The 17,971-nt window shown below is 36.8% G+C and overlaps 1 protein-coding gene across 1 annotated transcript in view; it reads right to left on the bottom strand.

Moving 5' to 3' along the window:
* Positions 1-1,583: 1,583 nt before the first annotated feature.
* The window catches only part of LOC140752145 (L-dopachrome tautomerase yellow-f-like), a 360,210-nt gene continuing 343,822 nt past the window's right edge, over positions 1,584-17,971 (bottom strand). Inside the window, exon 9 of the mRNA XM_073086328.1 lies at positions 1,584-1,599. The gene's annotated coding sequence lies outside the window, so the exon portion shown is untranslated. The remainder of the gene's footprint in view (positions 1,600-17,971) is intronic.

Below are 17,971 nucleotides of genomic sequence, written 5' to 3'. Positions count from 1 at the left end.
CCACTCTTGCCGCCCGCAACCCCGGAAGCCCCTTTTAGTCGCCTCTTACGACAGGCAGGGGTACCGTAGCCCTATTCTAGTCCCAGAATTACAGGGACAATGATAACGCTGTCCTACAAATCTAAAACAAAATTCAATTTTACGATACAACTAAAAACCGTCCATAAGGTTTAGCACGCACTGCAATTAAACGCACGCGTTTAACTGCGTCTGAAGCCGAAAATAAAATGTAACCACTGCTTTCTATACAAGGGTACGCATTTATTTTGTGACAGAAAAACCGCAAATTGTTACATTTCGATCGCGGGTTTTTTTGTGTCCCATTTTTTGGCAAAGAAACATCTCCCGCCGGGCTAGGTGATCCTGCCCGAGGAGCGGCCGTGCTCGGCCAGTCTCAGTTCGGAACTTATATATATGCAGGATATTTAGGAAACTTCGATAGCGTGATTCAGAATACTCGGGGTCCCATCTCTTGTCAAGTAGCGGGAAGTCGCCACATCGGGAATAGTACGGTGGTGATCTATATAATATAAATGATAATAATTATAAAAGCCATAATAAAATAAAATTTAAAAATGTTATTTTTGTTTTCTCTTTGATCATGATAACCAAGCACACAAACGTAATAATTTTTCCGCATCTCTATCACTCAACATCTGAATAGCGATTTATTGTGCAAAGTGTGATACTAATGTGTCGATTTTAAAATTAGTACGTTGTTTAGCGTCGCGTAAATGTAGTCTGTGTGGCGTCCAAGCACGCGGCGCTACGGCGCGGCGTAAATTACGCCGTACGCGGCGCTAAAGTACGCGTTCTGTTTGGCCAAGCCTTAAAGGTCTGTGATCAATCCTAGATAAGATAAGAGTCCTACCTGAGACACATGCATCGGGGTTAACCTAAGGAAGAAGTTGGAATGAAGCGCTGGTGTATTCCGTTTTGAAGGGTATGGTAAGGGACTGGGAGTCATACTTTTCCGAGGCATTCCAGTTTAGTCCTCAGTCTCAGTCCTAATATCTAGTCCTATCTCGGGTTGATTACAGCTGTCCATGGGTGGCAGTAGCCACTTACCATCAGGTGGACTGTATGCTCGTCTGCTACTCCTATATTATATAAAAAGGATCTTAATATAAAATCTTAATATTTAAATACCTTTAAATCAGAACATAACACACCACTTTGATTATAAGTCAAAATACAGAGATTTATGAATATGAAAACACACGTGTTACATAGATTATTTTCCTAGAATTCCTTTTATATGATAAAATAATCCGTATTTACACTTGTTAATACCTTATTCAGGTCAACTCTTAAGCCCTATACAACTAAGCTTTGTATTAAGACGGCTTTATTGTAAGAAGAAGTATCTTACAATAAAGCCGATACTGTTCAAGACATTATACATTTTCTAACTTATTAAATTAAAATTAAATAAAAGTAAGTACAATTAAATAATAAATTAAACTTAGAAAATAAAGATGTCATCCAAAACCCCCACTTGTGCCCAGTATTTTACATACCGCTAAGTGATAAGGGATGCTCATTGCTCGCCCTTAACATTTTTTTATTTATATTGCAACAGAACGTTTGCCGGGTCAGCTAGTATTACAGAAAATTACATACAATTTTCATCATAAAGCAACGCTTATCTTATCTCACAACATAGATATATCAACAGTACTTAAACCTGTTGTGTTCTGACCCTAAGGGTGTGAGAAGCAGACTTTAACAATTCATCAGAGATCGATCGTCGAACTTCTGATATAGGGCGTTCAAACTAAGTCCTCGGGGTAACGCATTTATGATTAACCTCTATTACAACTATCGTAATATTTGAACTAAATACAGAAACTGTTAAGCTAAGGCGTTTGACCTCTTATTTATCGATGTGATTATTATTAAGAATCCTGCGGTGATGCCGCCTGAGTCGAACCACCTTCTAATCAGAAGGTGGTTCGACTCAGGCGGCATCACCGCCACACCTATTTCTGCCTTCGACCTCAGGTAGGAATATCTAATCCTGTCTGGGGTTGAGTACAGATGTCCATGGACGGCAGTAGCCACTTACCATCAGGTGGGCTGCATGCTCGTCTTCTACTTCTATATTATTAAAAATAATAAAAGCAGTGTTAGGTAAACGCTACTCTATTCTGCTTTGAAGGCTGTGGTAAGAGGGAAATACTTTTTCGAAGCGTTCCAGCTTAGTCCTCAGGGATAGCGGCGCATCTGTGATCGACTTCGGGTAGGAATCTAATCCTATCTAGAGTTGATTACACATGCCTATGGGCGGCAGTAGCCACTTCCCATTAGGTGGACTGCATTCTCGTCTACTCCTCCTATACTATAAAACTAAATTAAGATGGTCATAAATGTCCATGGGCAGTGACCACCATCAAGTAGATTGCTACTCCAACCTTATAAAAAACTATACATAACTATTTCAGCTTTACCATACACAAAAACCGTAAGTAGTACAATAACAACCATGACAACACACAAACAATGGTGCCGTCAGTTTCCTCGAGGTGGGCATTACAGCAACTTGTAAATACATTACAGATTTCTCTGTTAATCTTTGGTGGCTAACGAGCTACCCCATTAACGGTCAGTGGACCCAAGTTGAAAGAGGAAGCGATTTTAAAGAACTCCTCTATAGATTTATTGAATAATTCGGTTCAAACTGTGTGATTTTAAAGAGTTTTTCTCTATAATAATCTGTTTGGTTGAAGGTATAACCTTCTGTGATTTCACTGCGGCATTACGGCAGTGGTAAGGGAGACATAATTTTCCGATGTGTTTCAGCTTAGTCCTCAGGGGTAGCGGCGCATCTGTGGCAAACTGCATGTCACACATGATCGTGAGCGACAGTAGGTAATTAGCACCAGGTGAATGCCAAACTCATTTGCATCTTCTGCATTTTGTGTGGTAAGGGAGACATACATTTTCCGAGACGTTCCAGCTCAATCCTCAGGGTGGCGGCGTATCTGTGGCCGACCAAAAGTAGGAGTCTAATCTTATCTGAGGTTGATTATAGATGTCAACGGGCGGCAGTAGCCATCAGATGCCACTTACCACTGTATACTCATTTACAGCTATATAATAAAAAAAATCATTCAGCGTTATTTTGTTTTGAGCTATAACTAAGTCCACAGAGCGTCATATTCTCAAATATTTATCATCTTACCTATTGCACCACGCTCCTCATGCTATCGGCTAAAGACGAGTCTCTAATGAGTTTTATAAACGAAAGCGATTAGTGCAATTACAGCTATATAATAATTATGCTTGTTCCTACTAAAGTTTAACACTTCGTGAAACACGATAAAGTTCTTTTTTAAGCGGCAAATCTGGTGATTTAAGTGCAAAGTTTTAGACGTACTTTTGTGGCATTACCCTTTCTCAGTGTTGTGCTCATTTAAAATAAGGGTTTGTTTCACCCCAAAACATAATGAGTGCAAGAAGGATTTGTTTTTAGGTTTGCTGTTTATTACAAACATTATAACTTGGTGTAAAATAAGTCAAGAGAACATCATGTCTGAAGAGCCTTAATAATTAAATGTCTTCATGATTTTTAAAGATATTGTGTATGAAGGTTATATGTATGTATTTCTGGCTAATTAACGCAGTGTAAAATGTGTTAGTGTAGCAGCGCATCTGTGGCTGACCTCACGTAGTAATCTCATTTTATCTTGGGATTATCACATCGAGACTAGCTACTTGCCATCAGGTGGTCTGCTACTCCTATATTATAAAAACTTGTATTAGTAATTATTCCTTATTATCACCATGGAACACTAATATTTATTAAAAATGATTTTAAATGAGTACCATTGTTTCACATTTATGGCTAAATGCATCTCATTTACGGAAAAGTGTCTCAAAACTAACAAATACATATATTTGTTCGTTCATCAAATTCACCTACAGATTACCATTTTATCGTTACGCCATTTTGAAACCAAACGGCCATTTTATATCCCTCATTATCTTTAATCAGGATTCCTACGCGTTCTTTAAAAACAAAGATACTCCTATTTATCTTGAAACGAAATAAATCGCCCATAATTCAGTGGACTGAAACCAGAATAAATGGTTATTTCAAATTTAATTTTGTTTTATTTTTCACGTAAAGTGGATGAGATTGTAAGCAATAATCAGGAGATCGAGGCTTTTCTGCTTTATATGTTTTTTTATAATACAGGAGTAGCAGACGAGCATGCGGTCTACCTGATGGTAAGTGGCTACTGGCGCCCATGGACATCTGTAATCAACCCAAGCTATGATTATATATTCCTACCTGAGGTCTGTCACAGGTGAGCCACTACCCTTGAGGACTAAGCTGGAACGCCTCGGAAAAGTATGTCTCCCTTACCACACCCTTCAAAACGGAACACAGCAGAGCCTAACACTGCTGTTATTAGGCAGAAATAGGTGGGGTGGGGTGGTGGTGCCGCCGGATTCGAACCACAAAGAGTTATACTTATTTGCCACTCCTATATTATAAAAAACCGTAACAGCTAACCTGCATACTTATCCGTTACTCTAATACATTGAAATTTCTTTAATCAGCGGATTCCTAAGCGTTTTACAAAAACAACAGAAGTATATCGAAACGAATTACAACCCGTAACTCACTGGAGCAAAAACCAAACAAATTGTTTTATTTCAGAGCTTCCAGGACTCGTGTTCTGTCTATTATTGTTTATTGTACTTTATTCTTGCACTTATAGGGTTTTTATTGTTTTCTTTTAATTTAAAAGGAAGGTGGTAGAACTCTTTGTGGTTCAACTCCAGCGCACCACCGCCGCACCTATTTCTGCCTATTAACAGTAGAGTCAAGCGCTGCTGTGTTCTGGTTTGAAGGGTGTGGTAAGGGAGACATACTTTTCCGATGCGTTCTAGTTCTCAGGGGTAGCGGCACATCTGTGGTCGACCTCAGGTGGAATATCTAATCCTATCTGGGCTTGATTGCATATGTCCATGGGCGGCAGTAACAACTTATCATCAAGGGGACTGCATGCTCGTCTGCTACTCCTATATTGTAAAAAAAATAGTTAACATGTTATTAAAATACTTCGTACCTAACTGCAGTCACACAAAGACACGTTATGCTCTGATTCGGTTTTATTAATGTGCACGTTCCATTTTAAAGGCTTACCATTAAATCGCGCTAACAGTGCGATATCTTACTAAAAGCTACCAAATATTAAAAGCTGTTTTTGAAAAACTAATTACCTATACACTATATAAAGCGCATAGTTTTTTGCAATTACTAATTGTGTGCGGCGTATACCTAATTGTGTGATGACTTTAATAGATCATTTAATTTAGTAAATTAGTAAAAATACAATTATACTTCTGCTGTGAAACATTAATAACTGTGATAGCAGCGCCACCGCAGTAAAACTGAAAACATCTACCCATAAGATATTAGATAGTACCCAACTTCTTTAAAAACAGATTATTCCTCATTATTATAATTTCATAATCAACTAGCAAAAAAGCGAACGCAGCTACTTAACTGTGTACACAGTTATGAATCTCTCAAGAAGATTGGGACAAAAACAATTTCATATTTTTAAAGAAAACTTGAACCACTGTAACATGATACGCGGGTTACTAACATTATGACGTATTACATACAACACGTAAACCCGTTGAATCTATACGGGGTCAAGTTGCACTGGTTACTTAACTTGCTACAAAGGCTAGCGAGTTGGGAATTTAATTAATGTAACATTCTTTCAGCGAAACCGTAGCACTAACAACATCCATTTTGTTCTGCGGATATTCCTAGGAATTTTAAGTGAGGTTAACATTATAACAACTCTTGGGAGTTCTAAAAGCTTGATTTTCGTTCAATAAATGTCTAGGTGCGTTTATAAGTAAGCTGCTTTAGTGCTACCGACAAATTATTTGTCTATTTTACACGACTGCGGCGGGTAATGATTTTAAATGTATATGTTAGATTAGATACATATATATATCCCAGAATCTTCCCAGAATTTGATCCTTATAAGCGACATTATCAGATAGTGGAATAATATAGAGGGTGTATTTTTTTCAAAACGAACTCGTTCGATTCCCGACTAAGGAAAAAGATATTTAAAAAAAAGTAATGATGCAGTTTTAGTTGTTATCAAAATCGGCCTCGTAATTTCTTTCAGCATTTTTCGCTAATCCTTATAGTTTCGGATTTTGCCCTGGAGGCCTATTTGAAAAATCCAACCTGTATATATATATACATGTATCTTTGGCACGCCCTGTAGCCCAATTGACTCAAAGGATTTAACATAATTATTATAAGGTGTCGTTAGCACGTCTAACTTAAGGGAGTGACATCTGGGTTTTGTTTTTTTTATGATTTTTTTAGGCATTAGACCTGCACGATGGAGTACGCTTCGTTGTGAGGAGGACCCGTGCCTAAGTAGGATATATAAAGGGTTAACAACCGTGTTAATAATAAACTAATTAAAATTCAACGTCAGGGAGCCATATAAACGTACCCATTTATGAAAGCCATTATGTAACTCAGCTTTAATGTAAAATGAGAAGTGACGTGAGGACCAATGTGGAATGCTTCATGAATCAATTCTGCTCTCTGGTAAACAAACTTTAGTTGCGGTTGTGTGTGGTATATTCGGGATTGTTCGGCTCTACTCGGGTGGACAAGAAAGCGTTTCTTTTTGAAAAACATACACCAACTAGTCTCCAAGATCCTAGAGGTGGACCAGACCTTAATCCTTTTCACTTTGAGACCCGTGAACCATGGGTAAGTAATGGGTTGACGACTTATAGTACGCGTAAAATTGCTAGTCCGTTCTGAATATAGAAATTAATCGCGACGCCATAGCAAATTGTATGACTACACCTGCTCGCAACAACGTCAGAGCGGACTAGCAGGTTGACTATACATCTGTTCCAGACTTTAAAAAATCTTACTTTGAAAATTAACGTTGATATATTTATCATTAACATCTTTAGCTAATTTACCAATGAATAACACTAACAAAAATATTTCATCACTATTATTTTATAATTAATTGAGACCTAATCTAAGAGAAAATAGAAAATGAAATCTAAAGCTTGGTTATTACTAGTAATTGGTTCCCTTGAGAGTCGTCTTAAATAAACGAAATATTGAAGTATTGCCAATTGATATTTTATTACAAGCCTGATCGTAGGGATGGCGATACTTTAAAGATATCGACTTTTAAATCAATTTGAATCGAAATCTCATCTCTTCCACACCTCCACTAAATTAATTATCTATGACATGTTAGAACTAAGACTATTTATAATCTTGATGAAACCAGTATATTCACTGCCTATAAAATGCAGCCCTTTATAAAAAATGTCATAACCTTCTGAAGGAAAAAAGTATTTACATATTTTATAATTTGTTAATTTCATGAAGTTTTTACATCCGGAAGAAGGAAATAAAATAATAATGCTAGTACTTCCTTACATAACCTCCTAGAGTTGTTTCAAAAATACGTATAAAAATACTCAAGCACATTTTCTCAATCGATCTTGATATTTATAATGAATGGGTAGGAAAATGTAGTTCTACATCGTTAAAATTCAAATGTCTTCGTGCAGTACGATTTTCTCATCTGAGATTGTTTCGCTAGTTCGATGTATGAAATCACCATCCCTATCCGATAGGCCCTTACAATAGGTATCGGGAAAGTTTAGTCTTTCATCAACTTTATGAAAGCAATATCAACTTACATTTCAACAAAACCGATCAAATTTCATTGTTTCGGTGAACCAAACTTGAAATTAAGTACACAAAGATTTTTGACAGAAGTACCACGGAAATTATTATTTACTTTAATAATAACATGCGGTATAAATTAGCTTTAAAATTCATTTACATTTAATTTTATAGTCCAAACTTTTTTGTTTGTAATTAAGTAAGAGATTAATTCAATAATCATGTAATCAGAAATATACGAGGTGTTGTGCAGTCCGCAGTCCTATCTTACTTATCCGAGCTTGATCGTAGATGTCCATATGTGCAGTGGCCACTTTCCATCTATTTTATATTATTATAATATAATATAGTGTAAATATATACTGTATTGTTCTATGAGTGTGTTCCATTTTTATGGATCCATTTAATTTCCATAAAATTTGTTGTAGCAAATAAGCATACAGCCCTTAGTGAATGCAGAAGAAGGTGGTAGAATCCTTTGTGGTTCGACTCCGGCGGCACCACCGCCACACCTATTTCTACCTAACAACAGCAGTGTTAAGCGCTGCTGTGTTCCGGTTTGAAGGGTGTGGTAAGGGAGACAGACTTTTCCGAGGCGTTCTAGCTTAGTCCTCAGGGGTAGCGGCGCATCTGTGGCCGACCTCAGGTAGGAATATCTAATCCTATCAGGGGTTGATTACAGATGTCCATGGGCGGCAGTAGCCACTTACCATCAGGTGGACTGCATGCTCGTCTGCTACTCTTATATTATAAAAAAAAAAAATGCAGATGCCCAAGTACATCTGTAATAGACGCCATACAGATCACAGATTCAGATCACCAAGTTGTATGGTGGTCGTCTCATATGTAAGTACATTTAAATGACACTTGCGCCAAAGTATTTTAACACTTCCACCAACCTCAATTAAAACAGAGGTAGATTGAGGCTCAAACCATCAGTTGTTGAAAATCGCCATCCTCAAAAGGATTCCCTAAAAACTACTCTCATTCTGAACCATGTTCGTTAAAATTCACATAGCATTTCTAGTTAACTGTTCATGACATTCAAATACGCGTGTCGCCAGAACCAATTAAGCGCGGGTTCATTCATGAAACTTTATCTTAATGTGCGTACGTTGACCCCTGGTACTGACGCTTGGCATTTTTGGACTATTGATTCGCTTTAGATACTTTGTTATACATTGCAGAGACCATGGTTAAAGGAAGCAAACATTTTTTCTAAGACCTATATAACAGATATAGCAAACGAGATAGCAGATATAGCAGGCAAACTGCTGGTAAATGATAACTGCTACTGTTACTCATAGATTTATAATCAAGTTAGATAAAACTAAATTGGAACGCTATGTACAAGTATATTCTACAAAAATAATGTAGCGCTTAATACTGTTATTAAGGCAGAAATAGATGCCGTCTTTCCGAAGTCAATCCACAAAAATTATATTGTGTACTATGAACACATAAAGACAAGTCCACAACCATCCAGAACGAATGTTATTTAAGCTAGGGTTAAGTTGCATGGGTCTAGAAAATACAACCAGCAGGTCTGCATTAGAAATTCGCTACTTGTATAAAAATTCAACGCAGGAACAAAAACAGTCTGAAATTAGAATTTTCAACATTGCAAAGAACCTACTTCTCTATATAAAAACCCTCGTACAAACTGACGTACACACACAGATGTATGACTTTACATACACACATAAATGAAACTGAAACTGGGCTACATTTTCAATCTACCAATTCGCTATCAAACCAGTAAGTGATATGCTTGTTGCTCGGAAATGTCGAATGTTCATTTCACGTTGTTTCGGGGAGTCGAAATGTGTCGAATCGATGAGCCATGTTTCGTCGAGTTTGACCAATTTCCAAATGATTGGAACTGTCACTGGTGGAAATCAAGTAAGAATTGAATAGACTCCGGAAGGTAGCGATGTGGGCTATGTATTTAATTCTTAACTGCAAAAATGACCAACAATGGGTTTAAAATTAGAAAAAATATAGAACCCTTCCTGTTTCGACTCCTCTACCGTAGAAAGGTTTTAAGGAAAGGATCTAACCACCTAAGAAATACCTTTAAAAAGTATAAATTCTCAATTTGCGTACAAAATTTAAAATACTTCCGAACCTTCAGTTTCAATCGATGCGATACAAAACAAATATGTTTCTACGCGGTCTCAAAGAAATAGTTTTACTCCTGCAAGGCGCACCTTATTACACGTTTGGTACATGGATGTAAATAAACATTCTTCAACTAGAAGGGAACCCAACGATAAGCTGTTTGTGCCTTTAAAACGTAGCACAAAGGCTCTTTACCTCTGGTATAAAAAAGCAAAAATAAAGTAGGGGAACGAATGGACAATACTGTCATTACATTGGAACCATGTACACTATAAAGTCCATTTAAAATTGGAATTCCTTTGAGGTCGTAAAAGTCAGAGAACGTTTTATTTTTTGGATATCACGGCAGGTTTATTGTAAAGGTCAACTCTTCTACCATGGCTGATACTTTGAAAAAGGTGTGTAAATCGTTTTCACATAAATTCGTAAAACATCGACTGTTTCAATGGTACCGTACAATGTTTTGTTATGTTCTACAAGAATTTATATTCTACTTATTATATTCTACGAGTTTTTAGTTAGTATTTTGTGTCGTACGAACAAAAATAACAAAATTTTCTAGTCATTCAACTGACTACAAAATTTTGTTATTTTGCAGTGACAGCCTTAGTGGTTAAGATACTCGGCCTCTCGATCGAGGGGTCCGAGGTTTAAATCCTAGGCACGCACCTCTGATTTTTCAAAGTTATGTGCGTATTAGTTATAAATTATCATTTGCTAAACGGTGAAGGAAAACATCGTGAGGAAACCTGCATTCCTGTGAGATTTATAAAAAAATCTCAAAGGTATGTGAAGTCTATCAATACGCACTTGGCCAGCGCGGTGGACTATGGCCTAATCATCGTGAGAGGAGACGCATACCTAGCAGTGGGGCAGTAATGGGCTAATGATGAAGATGATTCAACTGACAAACGACATCAGCCCATTTGTAAGAAATAAAGCTGCACACACATACACCAGACATCATTGCACTCTTTATCTTTACTTCTATTAAAGTAGTTTCTAGTCACAACCATTAAATCTAAATCTGTTTCAAACGCCTTTACTTCCATCTGGTGTTAGAATCCGAGCGCCGCATGCTACGCTTACGACATGCTTTCAGAAATAGCTCTCTACACGACAAAAAGAATGAAAGATTTATTGGTAAGTACTGCACAGTGTTAAATTTTTAGATTTATAATAGTTTGCTGACTCAAAGGCGTCGGTTTAGATTTTTTAATGCTAAAGCTAACAGATTTTTTTAACAAATCTACTTTTTGAAATTGTAATTGATTACACAAAACTAAAGTCGTTGTATTGTATAATAAGGTGGTAGAATCCTTTCTGGTACAACTCCGGCGGCACCACCGCCAAACTATTTCTGCCTATTAACTGTAGTGTTAAGTGCAGCTGTGTTCTGGTTTGAAGGGTGAGGTAAAGGAGACATATTTTTCCGAGGCGTTCTAGCTTTGTCCTCAGGGGTAGCGGCGCATCTGTGGCCCACCTCAGATAATAATATTTAATCCTACCTGGGGTTGATTACAGATGTCCATGAGCGGCAGTAGCCACTTACCATCAGCTGGACTTCTCGTCTGCTATGTTATTAAAAACAAAAACCAAAAAAAATCTTTTAGTAAGTAAGTTTTGACAAAATCCTATTAACAATTTACTTTACTGACATACAAGTACTTTTTGAATTAGTCTTGAAGGGATATTTTAAAATTTTCCATTTCTACATATTCAAGACAACGGAACTTTCACTTACCAACTTACTTTATGAAATACCTCGCAGTAACGTCATCACGTGGTTCTCAGTTTAGATTCCGGAGTTGAAAGCTAGTACTTTCAGTTTACAGAAATGCTTTTAAGAAATAACTCTACATGCTGCTTCCACGTTTGAAGTTATCGATTTTGATTTCTGAATATTCAAGACAACACAACCTTTTCGTTCAAATATGCTTTGTGAAATATTTTAGTGTTATTCCATGCATTGTAGTAAATGTTAAAAAACAACGGAACCTTAGGAATGTGTACTACTAACATATCGTAGGAAATAGTTTATTCGAAGTTTATTTCTTGTGTTCTTGTTAACCCTGTGTTGAACACAGTCAATCAATATAATTTAATTGCGAAGTCTATATTATACCGTATCTTATATAATACGTAAATGTTTTGTATGTATTTAGTAGGTAGATCTGAGGCGTTCCAGCTTAGTCCTAAGGGGCGGCGCATCTGTGGCCAACCTCAGGAAGGAATATCTAATCCTATCTAGGTCGGTTACAGATATCATCATCACTTACCATCAGGTGGACTGCGTGCTCGTCTGCTACTCCCATATTATATATAAAAAAAAACATATATCACGTGGCTTGACGGGCGAAGGGTTCTCATAGCTATAAAGTAACTGGGAGAAAACGAACTCCCATGAAAACCTACGATTCCTAATACTTTCTTTGTATTATATCTTCGATGAAAATATTAATTTTCACTAATTAAGTAACATTTTAATATAAAATGGACTGTCATTTACAATTATAAATGTTGAAAATAATTGAACTATTTTTGCACCACATTATGAAATAGCTTGCAGTTATGCGAGGCATGCAAAATTTTCCGCGTTGATTTTCAAATTCGGAGAACGATACCTTTACATTTACTTAAAGAAACTTTACTTTTACTTTAAGAAATAGCTTACTCCATGTCGTGTCGAAGTCGATGTTGACTTCTGAATATTTAATATAACGGAACATTTACTCGAAAGTATATTTACTTTATGAAAGCTCACACTATGCATTGAAGTTGTCAGTATTGATTTGTCGAATTGCCACGATTCAGGAAATACTCGTAGCACAGTATGCGCTGGATTCTGACTTATATCCTTTTATTCTTGAATGTTATAGCAGCGGTTTTCTTTTCTAACAACATCATCAACCCATTACTGTTCCACTGGTGGGCACGGATCTGCTCTCAGAAAGAGAAGGATTAGGCCATAGTCCACCGCGCTGGCCAAGTGCTTATTGGTAGACTTCACATACCTTAAAAAACTTGTTTCATATTTTTTTTTAAAGATTTCTCAGGTATGCTGGTTTCCCCACGATGTTTTCCTTCACTGTTAAGCAAGTGTTAATTAATTTCTAATATATACACACATAACTTTGAAAAATCAGAAGTGCGTGCCTGAGATTTGAACCACGGACCACTGACAAGGGCGACGTCCTCCAATATTCAGAATGTGACTCTTCAAAGGAATTAGAACGTAATTCGTTCGGACAAAGAGATCTAAAGGTAAGGAAACGCAGACAGTCAAAAAGCAAAAAAAAATCGAATCGAGCTAATAGCATGCGATAGGTACAAGTAATAAGCATATTTTATGTACGGAAACTTCTATGCGAATTTTGATATCAGGTAAAAGATCTTGAAAAAAAAGTTATATCGACTCACAAAGAAAATAATATAAAGATAAAAGTTAAGAAACTTGAACATGAATACTTTATTTTAGGTCGATATTCGATCATGTGGTAATGGTAAACTTTAGAGAGGAGCGTAAAATTAATTACCACCAACAAGAGAGAATATAATAGGTTTTGTAGCCACTGCAACTCGGTGTAAGTTATTACAAACTAACGACTATTGATAAAGCAACGTTGGAGTTTATGTTCTGCATAATTATACTTGGAATCAGTTAGTTGGTAGAATTATTTGTGTTTGGTGTTCGTAAGTTGGGTTGTAGCGACAAAAGTACAAATGAAAGGTACAGTTGATATTTTGGTAGAAATGTTTGTGGTTGGTCTAAGGGTAGTCGGGTTCTTGTTTGAAAGATGTGAGGAGAGACATACGAAGCATTCCAGCTTAGTCCTTTTTTTTCGAGGGGGAAACCTTCGAAAGGTACCCGGTGCCGTGGGAGCGACACAGAGTTGGGATTCTTACCGCACTAAACCCCTCCCAGTGGCCGTACTCGGCGCTGCGTAAAGGTTCAGTTCTTCAATCTTATATGCCGGTCTATAAAATAATAATAAATACATGTACATATGGCAGTAATTGGTTAGGCCCGGTGGTTGAAACTCGGCCTCTCGATCAGTGTTGAGAGGTTCAAATCCCAGAAACACCCCGTTTCAGTGGTGAAAGAAGACATTATGATTTATGAAGTCTAACAATTCGCACTTGGCCAGTGCGGTAAACTATGCCCTAAAACTCTCTCGCCAGATCACCACCACAACAACTCCTTTCTTACGTTATGAATATAGAAAATGTTGTCTTATAGCAACCTTATAGTCTTTGCTGATATGGTTTTTTTTCTTTTACACTCACAGCCCCACACTAGGTGGATGCCATGGACACACACATAGACAAATACACAAACAACCAGACCCAGAAATCTAAATTCAACATTTAGATATCTGACTGGCTGGAAACGAACCCGGGACCCTCTGCGCGTCAGACTGGTATGGTGACCGCTGCGCCACGCGGGTCGTCATGTTATTTCGATGACGTAATAAGGCAGTCTTTCTTATTAGGACTTCTAACAGATTCTTTGTTGCTTTAACTACCTTTGCCGATACAGACAATTGTACATAAAAAGCTTTAATAAAACTTCAAAGTTATAAACTTCCGAGCTATGAGTTTTACTTTTAACCACATTCATTCCGGAATATAAATAAAATGTAAGTTCTATGAATGCAGTAACTTTTCTCTTACAAGGTATATTTTACTACGGTACGGGGTAACGGAATATGCAGTAAGAATGAATGCAGGACCACTTGACTTCATTGCGAAATATTCTCTAAGCACATTTTACTATGTCATCTTAAAATATTATGCAGAAAATGGAAAAAGAGATTTATTTGAGGAGCTTTTTGGTTTATTTTTAGGGTTCGGTACCCAAAGGGTAAAAACGGAACCCTATTAGTAAGACTTCCCTGTCTGTCCGTCTGTCACAGGGCTCTATCTCTGGAACCGTAATAGGTAGACACATTAAATTTTTACAGAGGAGGCATAATGGTGGCTGCTTTAAAAACAAATACTAAAAATAAAAAAAAATGAAAATAAATGGGGGTCGTCATACAAGAAACCACTATTGCTCCACGTTTTTCGCTTTATCTATTGAACCGTAATAGGTAGAGAGCTCAAATTTTCGACGTATTTAATTCAGTGGCTGCTATAATAACAAACTAAAAATAAAAATAAAATATGAAAATGTTACTGGTACGGAACCGTCCGTGTGCGAGTTCAACTTGCACTTGGCAATAATTAATGGACTCAAATAAAATTGGAGTTTATTTTGATTGCACAGAAGTAGCAAACGAGCATGCAGTCCATCTGATGGTAAGTGGCTACTGCCGCTCATGAATGTCTGTAGGCAACCCCAGATAGGACTAGTCGTAGCTAAGGTTGGCCACAGATGAGGTACCCCTGAGGACTAGTTTGGAACGCCTCGGATGTCGGACGCCCTCTTACAACCGGCAGGGGATACAGCTCCATTGTAATCCAGCTTCAGGGCTATGTCCTAACATCACTGATAAAAACGATTAAGCAAGATTAGTTACAAGCTTTTAACTTTAACGCCGAAAAAAATGTTTTCACAGATTTTTGAAAACACTTAACAACAGACATATATTTTCAACTGTCGACAAATTAAATGTTTCTACCCTTAAGATTATTGATGTGAAACATCTATAGCCGCACGTAAAACCGATTTCTGGCGTGGCGACGCATGCCGTGGCGCCACGCTATACGATGGTATATATATACAGTCTATATGCAGTAGTTACACACACACGGTGTGGCGACGCGTCGCCATGCGCAAAAATCGTAATATTTTATTTTATCATTATGACATATTTAGTTCCTATCACAATATGTTCTTTTCTGCATATTACTTTTACAAAATAATGTCGATGTTTCACATCTGCCAGGCGTCCCGTGACGGCTCACATTTTTTTTTACTCAGTTTTTATATAGACGTAGGATCTGTAACGATATTTCATTCCTATCAAAACTGTTTTTCAAGTCATAACTTGGAATTAGGATAGTTTCATATACGTGGATTTTCTAAATCGGATAGACATCATAAAAATTTGATAGTCAAAAGTTTTTCTTTTACAACTTTGAATTATTGGATCGTCAGACTTTATTCAAAAATGCATCAAATAACATTACCGTCGACGATCTAAGTTATTTTAAAAACTTTTTCTTCTTTATACTTCTATGAATATTTTATTACTTTATTGCTACTTTTTTGATAATATTTCGATATGTGAAAACTATGTAGCATTGGTATATCGAAAATAATAGAAGATGAACTAGCAAAGGATCATGCAATCCACCTGACGATGAGTTATCACGGCCTCTCCGTTCGAACCATAAACATTAATCAAAGTCTGCAGGTTTCTAGTTTGAAGTATCTATAATCAACCCTAGATAAGATTACGCCCATAATTAATCTATTAAACGTTTAGGTACAAATCGAAAATTTCTGCACCTAGACGTTTTCAATTTCGATCTTGGATAGATTGAGTATTAATAACGGGCATTGATGAAGCACGTAATCACGGATCCCAGCCACTTGCCACCCATTCAGATACCGATGAAGCTCAACCTTACTTTTTTATAATATAGGAGTAGTTAACGAGCTTGCAGTGATGGTAAGTGCCTACTGCCGCCCAAGAACATGTGTAATCAATCCCAGATAAGATTAGATACCTATCTAAGATCAGCCAGAGATGCGCGGCTACCCCTAAAGACTAAGCTGGAACGCCTCGCAAATGCATGTCTCCTCTACCACACCCTTCAAACTACAACACGGGAGCACTTAACAGAGCTGTTATTAAGCAGAAATAGGTGTGGCGGTGGTGTCGTAGGAGTCGAATCGCAGAGGGTTCTACCACCTTTAAAACCTTTGACTTGTACATTAGTTACGAGTGCACAAAAATCCAGCAGCATACACTTAGGTCTTATAAAAGTTGTACAAACAGTTTTAACATTTTTAAATGAAATTAAATTTTTAATTAAGCACATCGTCAGCCTTAATCGTTCCACGCTCTATCGTTACTGAAAAATACTTCGAGCTTATAAAAATATTATAAATCCAAGTTTTAATTAAATTCGCTTCGCATACTTGAAATTTAACAATAAATTTAAATTGACACGAAATTTTGTGACCGTCAGAATGGCCGGTCACTACACATATTTTACATCGAAATAATTACTATAAGTTGCTACCTAGTTGCTACTAGTTGCTATTAGTTGCTACTAATTGCTACCTTAGATTTAAAAAAGATAAACTACTTTTTAAGGTGACCGGCCATTCTGACATCAGGATGGCCGGTCACCTATCCAGTGAGAAGAAACTGCGCAAATGAATAGAGTTTTTTTTGTAATCAATAGTTGCTACCAAATTGCTACCTTCATATGCATCGTATTGGACTTCATAGCTTTTAAGGATAAAAGAGCTTTTAAGGATTTTAAGGATAAATATAAGAGGACTAAACGCCTGTATAATGTGTAACCATAATATATTTAATTTCGGGGTTTCTCTTTTAATTATACAGGCGTTTAGACCTCTTATATTAAATCCGTAATATGTTTTTATCCTTAAAAGCTATGAAGTCCAATACGAGGCATATGAAGGTAGCAATTTGGTAGCAACTATTGATTAGAAAAAAATTCTATTCACTTGCGCAGTTTCTTCTCACTGGATAGGTGACCGGCCATCCTGATGTCAGAATGGCCGGTCACCTTAACAAGTAGTTTATCTTTTTTTAATCGAAGGTAGCAATTAGTAGCAACTAATAGCAACTAGTAGCAACTAGGTAGCAACTTTTAGTAATTATTTCGATGTAAAATATGGGTAGTGACCGGCCATTCTGACGGTCACGAAATTTTGTTATGTTTTAGCCTAAAGAGTTTTCTCGATATTTTAAAATTGTTTTCAGCTAACTCGTTTAGAAGTTAAATGTAATAAAATAAAGTTCAATTTGTTTTAAAATATTACCCCTAAAATATTTTCAAACGATTGCAAAAAAATGACTTTCAATGTACTAGTTCGAACCTTGGTTACCGACCGATTGAGAGGCCAAGTTTCAATTACTTATTAATTATTTCGCGGGGAACAAGCACCCACACAAAGACGATTTTTTTATAATATACGAGTAG

The sequence above is a fragment of the Epargyreus clarus genome, unplaced genomic scaffold, assembly GCF_041222505.1.
Source record: "Epargyreus clarus isolate Ecla_fem2 unplaced genomic scaffold, WU_Ecla_fem_2.2 ptg000024l, whole genome shotgun sequence".
NCBI lineage: Eukaryota > Metazoa > Arthropoda > Insecta > Lepidoptera > Hesperiidae > Epargyreus > Epargyreus clarus.
This window is presented reverse-complemented; position numbering and strand designations above follow the sequence as displayed.